Genomic DNA, 11256 nt, shown 5'->3' with positions numbered 1-11256 from the left:
CCACTGGGTGTAGTCCCCGAGACTGTTGTCGACTGCTTGCATGGGCAGGGGTCTGAAGAACTTAGACTTGTTATTGTTGGATTTGTCTGATCGTCTCTTGGCGCTGGCTCGCAGAAAACTTGCGAGATGGGGACGGCGTACGAGACTCTCAGGGCTGAAAAGGTTCAGTTTGCTGGTGAGCTGGATGCGGCACTGGTTGCCATGGCTAGTATGAAGGATGTTCTGGCGGAATGAGAAAAGTCTTTGGAGCAGGCCCGTGAAGTGAACAAGGCGTTGACTGCTGAAGTGGAGAAAATGAAGGCGCAGAGGTCCGGGCTGATGGGACAAATCGATGTGCTGAACAAGTGGTGTATAGCGCAGGAAAAGTACGTCAGTGACAGGGCCGGTAGATGATAACGCGTCTTGGTGGTAAGTCATGTTTTTCCGAGTGCCTGTGGTATGAGATTTTCACTCGGCGCTTATTATTTGCTCGTCCTGTATTTGCAGATTTTTGCATGGACGTTGAGGCTGAAGCAGCTGACGTGGAGCGGTCGATGCGTGAGAATATTCCACTCGGGGAGGACGCCAATCGAGATCTGCTCCGAGCGCACATTCGCCTGGGCAAAGTTGGTCCTTTCATCGGTCGACTGAGAGAAGTCGTCGGCCGGATCGATAAGGAGCTTTGGCCTGAAGATGATTCGCGACATGAGATGGAAGGCTTGATGACTCGACTGGAGGAGGTTCCAAATCGAGTGCGGTCCTGGAAGAAATCTGCGGCTCGTTGTGGTGCAGACGTTGCCCTGTCCCTGGTCCGAGTGCATTGCAAGGAGGTGCGCGAAGAGAAGCTGAAAGCGTTGAAGGTCGCCAACACGAAGAAACTTCGATTCGAAGACTTCATGGAAACCTTCCTTGAGAGTGCCACCCGCATCGCCGACGGGATCGACCTGGACACATTCGTGGAGCCCTCGAGTCCTGGCGCCAATCTGGACGACGCTTAAGAAAACTTTATCCTCGGTATGCCGAGTGTTGATTTGTAAGAAACTTTGGCCACTGCTGTTGGCCGTCACATTCTTGGTTCGGTGTGGGTAAGCTTGATCCACACCGAGCCGACTATCTTTATGTGAACTTGGAATTTGAATCGAATCTTTTGCTCTTCTTTTGCCAAAGAGTTGTTGAGACGATTTTGGCTCGTGTTTTTGTTTGGCGTTTCTTGGTGAAGCCAAAGGCAAACATGCGGAGTATGTCAGTTGTCTTGACATCTGCATGAGCCTCACTGAGGGTCCTGTAGAATCTCCGAGTGGATCTGTAGGATCATCGAGTGGATCTGTAGGATCACCGAGTGGATCTGTAGGACACACTCGAAGGTCATAGAGTACTTGGGCGATACGGGATCATAGCTAAGTTGTCGAGTGCGACTATTAGGTCGCACTCAGGGCGAGTTGTTACTCATGTAGTTGTCAGTTGTTTTGACATCCACATGAGCCTCAATGAGGTTCTGCTACTCATGTAATTGTCAGTGGTCTTGACATCCACATGAGCCTCAATGAGGGTCTGCTGTGTCCCCGAGTGGATCTGTAGGATACACTCGAAGGTAATAGAGTACTTAGGCGATTCATGATCGCGACGAAGTCTTCGAGTGCAACGGACATGCTGCACTCGGAGCGAGTTGTTACTCATGTAGTTGTCAGTTGTTTTGACATCCACATGAGCCTCAAAGAGCTTGTGCTACTCATGTAATTGTCAGTTGTTTTGACATCCACAGGAGCCTCAATGAGGGTCTGCTACTCATGTAATTGTCAGTTGTTTTGACATCCACATGAGCCTCAATGAGGTTCTGCTACTCATGTAATTGTTAGTTGTTTTGACATCCACATGAGCTTCAATGAGGTTCTGTTGAGTCCCCGAGTGTATCTGTAGAACACAGTCGAAGGCATCTGAGTGCATAGGCGATTCGTTATCGCGGCTAAGTCTCCAAGTGTGACGTTAAGTGTGCACTCGGAGAAAGTTAATACTTAGGCGATTCTGGATTGCAGCTAAGTCCCCGAGTGTGACGTTAAGTGCACACTCGAAGAAAGTTAATACTTAGGCGATTCTGGATCGCAGCTAACTCCCCGAGTGTGACGTTCAGTGCACACTCGAAGAAAGTTAATTCTTAGGCGATTCTGGATCGCAGCTAAGTCCCCGAGTGTGACGTTAAGTGCACACTCAAAGAAAGTTAATACTTAGGCGATTCTGGATCGCAGCTAAGTCCCCGAGTGTGACGTTAAGTGCACACTCGAAGAAAGTTAATACTTAGGTGATCCTGGATCGCAGCTAAGTCCCCGATGTGACGTTAAGTGCACACTCGAAGAAAGTTAATACTTAGGCGATTCTGGATCGCAGCTAAGTTCCCGAGTGTGATGTTTAGTGCGCACTCGGAGAAACTTAATTCTTAGGCGATTCTGGATCGCAGCTAAGTCCCCGAGTGTGACGTTAAGTGCACGCTCGGAGAAAGTTAATACTTAGGTGATTCTGGATCGCAGCTAAGTCCCCGAGTGTGACGTTAAGTGCACACTCGAAGAAAGTTAATTCTTAGGCGATTCTGGATCGCAGCTAAGTCCCCGAGTGTGACGCTAAGTGCACACTCGAAGAAAGTTAATACTTAGGCGATTCTGGATCGCAGCTAAGTCCCCGAGTGAGACGTTAAGTGCGCACTCAGAGAAAGTTAATTCTTAGGCGATTCTGGATCACAGCTAAGTCCCCGAGTGTGACGTTAAGTGCACACTCGAAGAAAGTTAATACTTAGTCTATTCTGGATCGCAGCTAAGTCCCCGAGTGTGACGTTAAGTGCACACTCGAAGAAAGTTAATACTTCGGCGATTCTGGATCGCAGCTAAGTCCCCGAGTGAGACGTTAAGTGCGCACTCGGAGAAAGTTAATTCTTAGGCGATTCTGGATCGCAGCTAAGTCCCCGAGTGTGACGTTAAGTGCACACTCGGAGAAAGTTAATACTTAGGCATTTCTGGATCGCAGCTAAGTTTTTTTTTTGAGACCGGAATCTGCGACCGCGGAAAAACTTTGAATCTGCCAAAACTCAATCTGCTTTATATTATTTCACTAATACTTGTTCTTTACATTGCTTCAGTCGACGGTCACGTGTAGAAGCGCTTCAGGAGATCTCCGTTCCATGCTCGCGGCTCGTCTGTCTCCCTGTCGATGTTGTAGAGTTTGTATGCTCCGTTGTTCAGCACCTTGGACATGATGAAGGGTCCTTCCCAGGCAGGAGCCAACTTGTGAGGTCTTTGCTGATCCACTCAGAGCACCAGGTCGCCTGCTTGCAACGTGCGACTCCTGATGTGTCATGCATGAAAACGCCATAGATCTTGTTGATAAATGGTTGAGCGAGTCAGTGCCATCTCGCGCTCCTCCTCTAGAAGGTCCACTCTGTCTTGCCTTGCTTGTTCTACTTCAGCTTCGGAGAAGAGTTCTGCTCGTGGAGCATTGTGAAGCAAGTCACTCGGAAGGACTGCTTCTGCTCCGTAAACGAGGAAGAACGGTGATCGCCCTGTAGATCTGTTCGGGGTTGTGCGAAGACCCCAAAGCACTGAAGGTAGCTCAGTGACCCATGCGCCAGCGGCATGTCCCACCTCTCGCAGGAGTCGGGGCTTCAAACCTTGCAGAATAAGTCCATTCGCCCGCTCTGCTTGTCCATTGGATTGAGGATGCGCCACGGATGCAAAATCCACTCGGATACCTTGGCTTGCACAGAAACCTTTGAATCTGTCCGAGTCAAAGTTTGTCCTGTTGTCGGTGATTATGCTGTGAGGTACACCGAATCTGGAGAGGATGTCCCTGACAAACTTGATGGCTGTTAAGGCGTCAACCTTCTTGATGGGCTTGGCTTCAATCCATTTGGTGAACTTGTCGACTGCCACCAACAGATGTGTGTATCCCCCTTGGCCTGTCCTGAATGGACCGACTGTATCTAATCCCCATACTGCGAACGGACAAACAAGAGGGATTTTCTTCAACGCAGATGTTGGCTTGTGAGACTTGTTGGAGTAGAAATGACAGCCTTCACATCGATCGACCATATCTTTAGCCATTTCGTTCGCCTGCAGCCAGAAGGAACCAGCTCTTAATGCTTTGGCGAGGATTGCTCTTGAAGAGGCGTGATGACCACAGGTTCCCGAGTGAATTTCTTCCAGGATCAACTGTCCTTCCTCAGGGGAGATGCATCGTTGAAGGACGCCTGAAATTCTTTCCTTGTACAACTGACCATCAATGACAGTGAAGGACTTTGACCTGCGGACGATCTATCTGGCTTGGACTTCGTCTTCTGGTAATTCTTGCCTTAGGATGTATGCGATGAATGGCACAGTCCACTCGGGGACGATAGCAAGAACTTCCGTGATCAAATCAACCACAGCAGGGACTTTGACTTCAGTCGGATCTGTGGAGCTCTTTGGTTGTACTGGTTCCTCTGTGAAGGGATCTTCTTTAACTGAGGGAAGGTGGAGGTGCTCGAGGCAGACTTCACTCGGGACTGGTCTCCGAGTGGATCCGAGTTTTGCCAACTCATCAGCTGCTTGGTTTTCCAGTCGCGGAACGTGATGGAGTTCCAAACCTTCAAACTTTTTCTCGAGCTTCCTCACCGCGTTGCAGTATGTAGCCATGGTGGGGTTCCTGACGTCCCACTCCTTCATCACTTGATTGACCACCAAATCCGAATCGCCGTAGACCATCAGGCGACGGACGCCGAGTGAGATGACCATGCGCAATCCGTAGAGGAGAGCTTCATACTCTGCCTCGTTGTTGGAGGAATCAAAGTGTATCTCCAGTACATATTTGAGTTTGTCGCACTTTGGTGATACGATCACAACGCCAGCGCCTGAGCCATTCAACATCTTGGACCCATCAAAGAACATTGTCCAATGAGCCGAGTAGATGTGGGTCGGTTGCTGTTGTTCTACCCATTCTGCTATGAAGTCAGCAGAGCTTGAGACTTAATAGTTTTCTTGGCCTCGAACTTGATATCGCAGTACAACATCTCCATTGCCCACTTCGCCACTCGGCCTGATGCGTCCCGATTGTGGAGGATTTCCGACAAAGGAGCATCAGAAATGACAGACACCGAGTGGTCTTGGAAATAATGGGCCACCTTCTTCGCAGTCATGTAAATCTCGTAGATAAGTTTTTGGTAGTGGGGATACATCTGCTTGGAAGGAGTCAGGACTTCTGAGACGTAATACACTGGCCACTGAACTTTGTATGCTTTGCCTTCTTCTTCTCGTTCGACTGTAAGAACAGTGCTGACGACTTGATTTGTAGCCGCGATATACAGAAGAAGGGGCTCTTTACTGAGCGGAGCAGTAAGAACTGGTTGGGTGGAATGTAGGACCTTGAGGTCGTCGAATGCGACTTGGGCTTCATCTTTCCACTCGAAAGTATCTGATTTCTTCATGAGTCGGTAAAGAGGAAGTGCTTTCTCGCCGAGTCGACTGATAAACCTGCTCAAAGCCGCTAGGCAACCTGTGAGCCGTTGAACATCGTGTATTCTCACCGGCCTCTCCATTCAGATGATGGTCCCGATCTTTTCGGGGTTGACATCGATCCCTCGTTCAGAAACGAAGAAACCGAGTAACTTTCCGCTGGGAATGCCGAATGAACATTTGGCGGGGTTGAGCTTGATATCGTACCTACGAAGGTTGGCGAATGTTTCTGCCAAGTCAGTCAGCAGGTCGGAACCTTTGCGTGACTTGACTACGATATCATCCATATACGCCTCCACATTCCGACTGATCTGGTCGAGGAGGCATTTTTGGATCATGCGCATAAAGGTAGCTCCTGCATTCTTCAAACCGAAAGGCATAGTGATGTAGCAGAAGCACCCGAATGGGGTGATGAAGGCTGTTTTTAATTCATCGGGGCCATACAGACGGATCTGATGATAGCCTGAGTAGGCATCGAGAAACAACAAACGCTCGCAACCCGCAGTCGAATCGACAATTTGATCGATGCGGGGGAGCGGAAAATGGTCTTTCGGGCAGACCTTATTGAGGTGCTTCAAGTCGATGCACATTCGGAGCGACTTGTCCTTCTTGGGAACCATGACAACATTGGCGAGCCACTCGGAGTGGTGAACCTCACGAATGAAGTTGGCTGCCAAAAGCTTGGCTACCTCTTCTCCGATTGCCTTCCTCTTATGCGCGGCGGACCGACGCAGGCGTTCTCGGACAGGCCGAGCGGTGGGATCCACATGCATTCGGTGCTCAGCCAACTCCCTGGGTACACCTGGCATGTCAAAGGGTTTCCATGCGAAGATGTCCCAGTTCTCACGGAGGAATTGGGTGAGCTCGGCTTCCTATTTAGGATCGAGGGTGGTGGAGATATTCGTCGGGGCAGCAGTGTCGTCCGTCGGGTGGATGCTGACCTTCTTCGTCTCTCCCGCCGACTGGAATGCAGACTCCAACGCTGGCTTCTTCGAACGCATCAAGTCAGCGGAGTCGATGTTTTCTTGTACTCGTCAAGCTCGAGGACGGCCATCTGCTGGTCGGCGATTCTTGATCCCTGCTGCAGACACTCTTCGGCCCGCTGTCGATTGCCCGTGATGATGATCACACCTTTCGGGCCTGGCATCTTCAACTTCAGGTATACGTAACACGGACGGGCCATGAAACGTGCATACGCTGGGCGGCCCAGAATTGCGTGGTAAGCGCTCTGGAAGTGCACCACTTCGAACGTCAGCTTTTCCTTGTGGAAGTTCTTGTCGGAGCCGAAAACGACGTCCAACGCGATCTGGCCGAGTGATTTGGCCTTCCGTCCAGGGACGACTCCATGGAACTGCATGCTGCTCTCGCTGAGTTTGGACATCGGAATGCCCATCCCCTTGAGAGTGTCGGCGTACATGATGTTCAAGCCACTGCCTCCGTCCATGAGGACTTTGCGCAGTCGGACTCCTTCCACCACTGGATCGACGACCAGAGCATGTCTCCCTAGGGTGGGTACGTGCGCCGGATGATCTGACTGGTCAAAGGTGATCGCAGTCTGAGACCATTTGAGGAACTTGGGGTTGGTAGGGGTGGCCATGTTCACCTCCCTGTTCACCAGCTTCAATCGACTCTTGCTCTCAACGTCAGCAAAAATCATCAACGTTACATGGACTTGGGGGAACGGATCCTCCTTATCCTCCTCATCCTGTTCATTGTCCTTTTTCACTCGGTTGCCCTTCGCCGAACCCCTGGATCAGGAGGCGACACTGTCGAGTGGTATGCTTCGGGTATATGGGGTTGCCCTCTTCATCCATCTTTCTATGAACCGGACATGGTTGGTCCAGGATGGGATTATTGAACTGCTTCTTCTTGGGGGTGAACTGAGCCTTCCCTTTGCCCTTGAACTTGGCATTGGTTATGGCTGGAGCTTCTGCCTGTGGAGTGGACGGAGCTTTCTGCTTCTGTTTTCGAGTGTTACTCCCATCTCCATTGGCGACTGTTTTGTGCTTGCCGCTTCGGATGCGGTCCTCTTCTTCGCCATTTGCATAGCGCGCTGCTATCTCCATCATCTTGCTCATGGAGATGTCACCTGTTCGGCCGAACTTCAGGTACAGATCCCTGTACCGCACGCCTTCCTTGAAGGCACAGACTGCTTGATGCTCTGTGACGTTCTCCACCGTGTGGTAGAGGGTTGTCCATCGCTGAATGAAATCACGCAGGGGCTCATTCTGCTTCTGGACGCAGTGCTGGAGCTCCACGAGGCCAGCAAGGCGCTTGCACGTCCCTTCGAAGGTCCTGATGAACACTCGGTCCAGGTCTGCCCAGCTGTAGATGCTTGAGGGGGGCAACTGGTTCAGCCACGCTCGCGCCGAGCTGTCGAGCATCAGAGGGAGGTGCTTCATGGCGACATGGTCGTCCCCTCCTCCGATCTGGACTGCCACTCGGTAATCATCCAGCCACGTTTCTGGCTTGGACTCTCGTGTAAACTTGCTATTCCCGTAGCCAATCGGAAGTTGGCAGGGATGTCAGCCGAACGGATCGCTCGACTGAAACACTCGGGACCAGAAACGATGGTCCTGCTTCCACTCGGACGGTCAATATCGTAACCATCGCGGTGGGTTCGGCCCCTGTCGACCCTCCGCTGGGCGATATGTCCTCTCGCGTCGGGCCTTGGGTCGTAAGTGTCACCGACTGAACGCCGATCATCATGATGTCGGGGCCCGTAGGACCCACCCCGCGGAGGGGTGCGTCAACGGCGACGATCTTCGGGATTCATGGAACGGCTGCCTCCCCTGTATCGCTGATGAGAACCAGGGCTGTGAACTGACCGATGCGTATTCGCATGAACAGAACAGTTGTGGATCCTGTTGTGCGACTGGGAGACAGCCGAATTTTGCTGCTGCGCCGTGTGCAACAGGGCGTGGAATTTCTTGATCCCCCTGCCAGCTTCTGAATCAGTCGACTGAAGGGAATCGGCTATCTTGGCAGCTGCAGCTAGGTTGAGGATGGGTGTGCGGAACAACTCCACGTTGCTCCGCCGAGTGTGCCGGCTGGCGGAACGGCGAGGCGGACGACGTGCACCGGACGTTTCGCCGATCTCGTGCTCGTTCCGGCCAGCTTGACTGGGATCTTCATGGGAGTTGGCCATGTGTACTTCTGCTGCAGGCCCGCGACCCGCGTACTCGGATGGAAACTCAGTCGGAACCGAGTCCGAGCGCTGGGACGGCAGGGCAACCACAACCGACTCTAGGACCGCCACTTGTGAAGATGCGTTCTGGCGCGCCTGGGCGTGTTGCACCCAGCGCTGGAGCCGCGGACGGCGGGACCGCTTGTTGTGGCGCGTAACGGCGGTGTAGGTCTGCACCAGAGCCGACTGCTGGAGAAGAAGAATGATGTGGGCGCCGGCACGGAAGTGCGTAGCCCCGCGGCGGGGAAGCGCCTCGACGTCGAGAGGGGCGTCCCGAAGCCATGCCGAATCGTCGACGATGAAGGAGAGAGCGCCGAAGAAGATCTCGTGACTCATGCTCGAATCTCCACCAGACGACATGACGAAATGATGTAGTCGCAAACTCGCCGGAAGTCGCTTAGACGCCTGCCCCACGGTGGGCGCCAACTGTCGTGGGTATAAGCCTGACAGTAGATGTGTAGGGTACGAAAAGGATGGGCAGAGTCCTAGCTACGGCAAGGTTGTATGAGTTCAGGCCCCTCTACGGTGGAGGTAATAGCCCTACGTCTCAGTGCTCAGGGAGCTTGTTGTCGAGTGGAATATAGAATGCCGTGAATTGCTAACCCCAGCACCAGTGGGGGGAGGGTGGCTTATATAGAGTGCGCTGCCCTCCACAACGGTCCGGTGTACAGGGGTGGAGAAGTGGCGATTAAATGCCTACGTTACAGGTAACGTACGTCTTAAATGCTAATAAAGACACATGGAAACGTATGACCGTTTCCCTCCAGGGGGTTACGATGCACAGAGTGGAATCCAGTCGGTCAGTTTGATATACTCCGAATGCTAGTCTCCGACTGGATGGTCAAGGACCTGTTACCGACTGGACGATGAGAACTCCTTAGTTCAGTCGGAACTGACTAAGGGCCTTGTCCCTTATGAGGGGTAGTCCTTGGGTAGGACCTACAGGGCTGGCCTATGACCCTACCCTAGGACTATAACCCCATCAGTCCCTGAGCTCGCTGGCGCCTTTCCCTTGGTCAGGGGACGGCCGGAGGCACGGCACCGTGCGGCCTCCTCTTCTTCTCCGGCGGTCTCCCTGCAACCACGGCATCGGCACCCTTGCGGCCCTCCCCTATAGGCGCCGGGCAGGGGAACGGAGGCGGCTAACTCCCCCGAGCACGCCGGTGGACGGCGCACCGCCGGGGGGTGGCCAGAGCCACCTGGGGGAGATCCTCCCGCAGCCAGGTGTACCTTCTGCCTACCCTGCATGCGAACAGAAGGTTGAAGACGACCCTACAGGCCGGGCCCCCTGGACAGCCACTGCGGCCGGGCCAGCTGGGTTATGTGGTCGCGCCTCGTCTGGCAGGCGTCTCCTTCGCGCGGTGGCGCATTCCCAGAAGTGCGCGTCCCACTTGGACGGGTGCTCGCGGCTGAGCCACTGGGCCGGCCCGAAAGCCTATCTGGCGCCAGTGGCGCAAGATAACCCGAGGCTGTGCTCGTTTCTCTTCTTTTCCATTTTGTTTAAAACTTCAAATATCCCTTATAAATTCATTTTAGCACCGATTCTAATGATTCAAATTTCTACAGGTTCCTAAATTCAAGCTATATCCACATATGTGCTTTGCACATTTTTCCAAGAAGATTTTCTGTACTGTTATTACTCAAAATCCAAATTTGGATACAAATTTCCCACCTTTGTAAAATCCTATAGGGTTCATTTCAACTCCAAATGGAGTGATTCAAATTTCTAGAACCTTCTTAAATCATTTCCTAATTTTAGAGCCTTGGTCAACATTTTTATCAATCTTCATTATGTTGCTTATAATAAATAGCTTTCTATTGCTATTTATTCCACATTAGAAAATTCCTAGTATATTCATACCAACTCCAAATCCAGTGAAACCACTTCCTGAATATTTTTGAAATCCTTCTCTGTTAAATGGGTGCCTCCACTATTTTTAACAGAAAGATTTATGTTAGCTTATTCAATGGCCACCTATTGCTCCTTTCACCTATTCAAAAATCCTTGATGATTCAAATCTCCTGTGAGAAGCTTCAGATATTTTTCTTATCACCAGAGAGGTCCAAGAAAAATAAAACTTCTATTTATAGAAAACTTTTATTCTGCTGGATATATGGCTTACTATAGTTGTTTCCGACGATAGTTGACGGTACACGGAGTATTCGGGGACGGAGCGGAAGACCTCGAAGACCCCGAGGACTTACGTGACGAAGGCAAGCAGCCCTTTTGCCATGACTTAAGTATATAAAATGATGCATGCTAGTATAGCAAGTATTATCCCGTTGCATGTGATCACAGTGCCGATTCATCATTGGTATGATGGTACCGAAGGCTTCTCCGAAGCACTTGCATGGTAGTGATGTATTTCATATGGCTCCTCGGAGCACAAACATGATGAGCTGACCCTACTGTCTATGAGGATCATGCTACTGTCATGTTGATTAGTAAAGCTAGAAAATCATTGCATTGAGCTTGACCCTACCCGTGAGGGTCATGTTATTACCATGTTGACAAGTAAAGTTAGAGCATATTATCATGAGCATGATGATGAGTTAATTAAAGAGTTTATGAAAACCCCGTCGGGTGCCACTAATGCCCGAGGGTGATGATGAGTTGGT

Source organism: Hordeum vulgare, chromosome 2H (assembly GCF_904849725.1).
Source record: "Hordeum vulgare subsp. vulgare chromosome 2H, MorexV3_pseudomolecules_assembly, whole genome shotgun sequence".
Lineage (NCBI taxonomy): Eukaryota > Viridiplantae > Streptophyta > Magnoliopsida > Poales > Poaceae > Hordeum > Hordeum vulgare.
The sequence above is the reverse complement of the archived record's forward strand: the minus strand, read 5'-3'. Positions refer to the sequence as shown.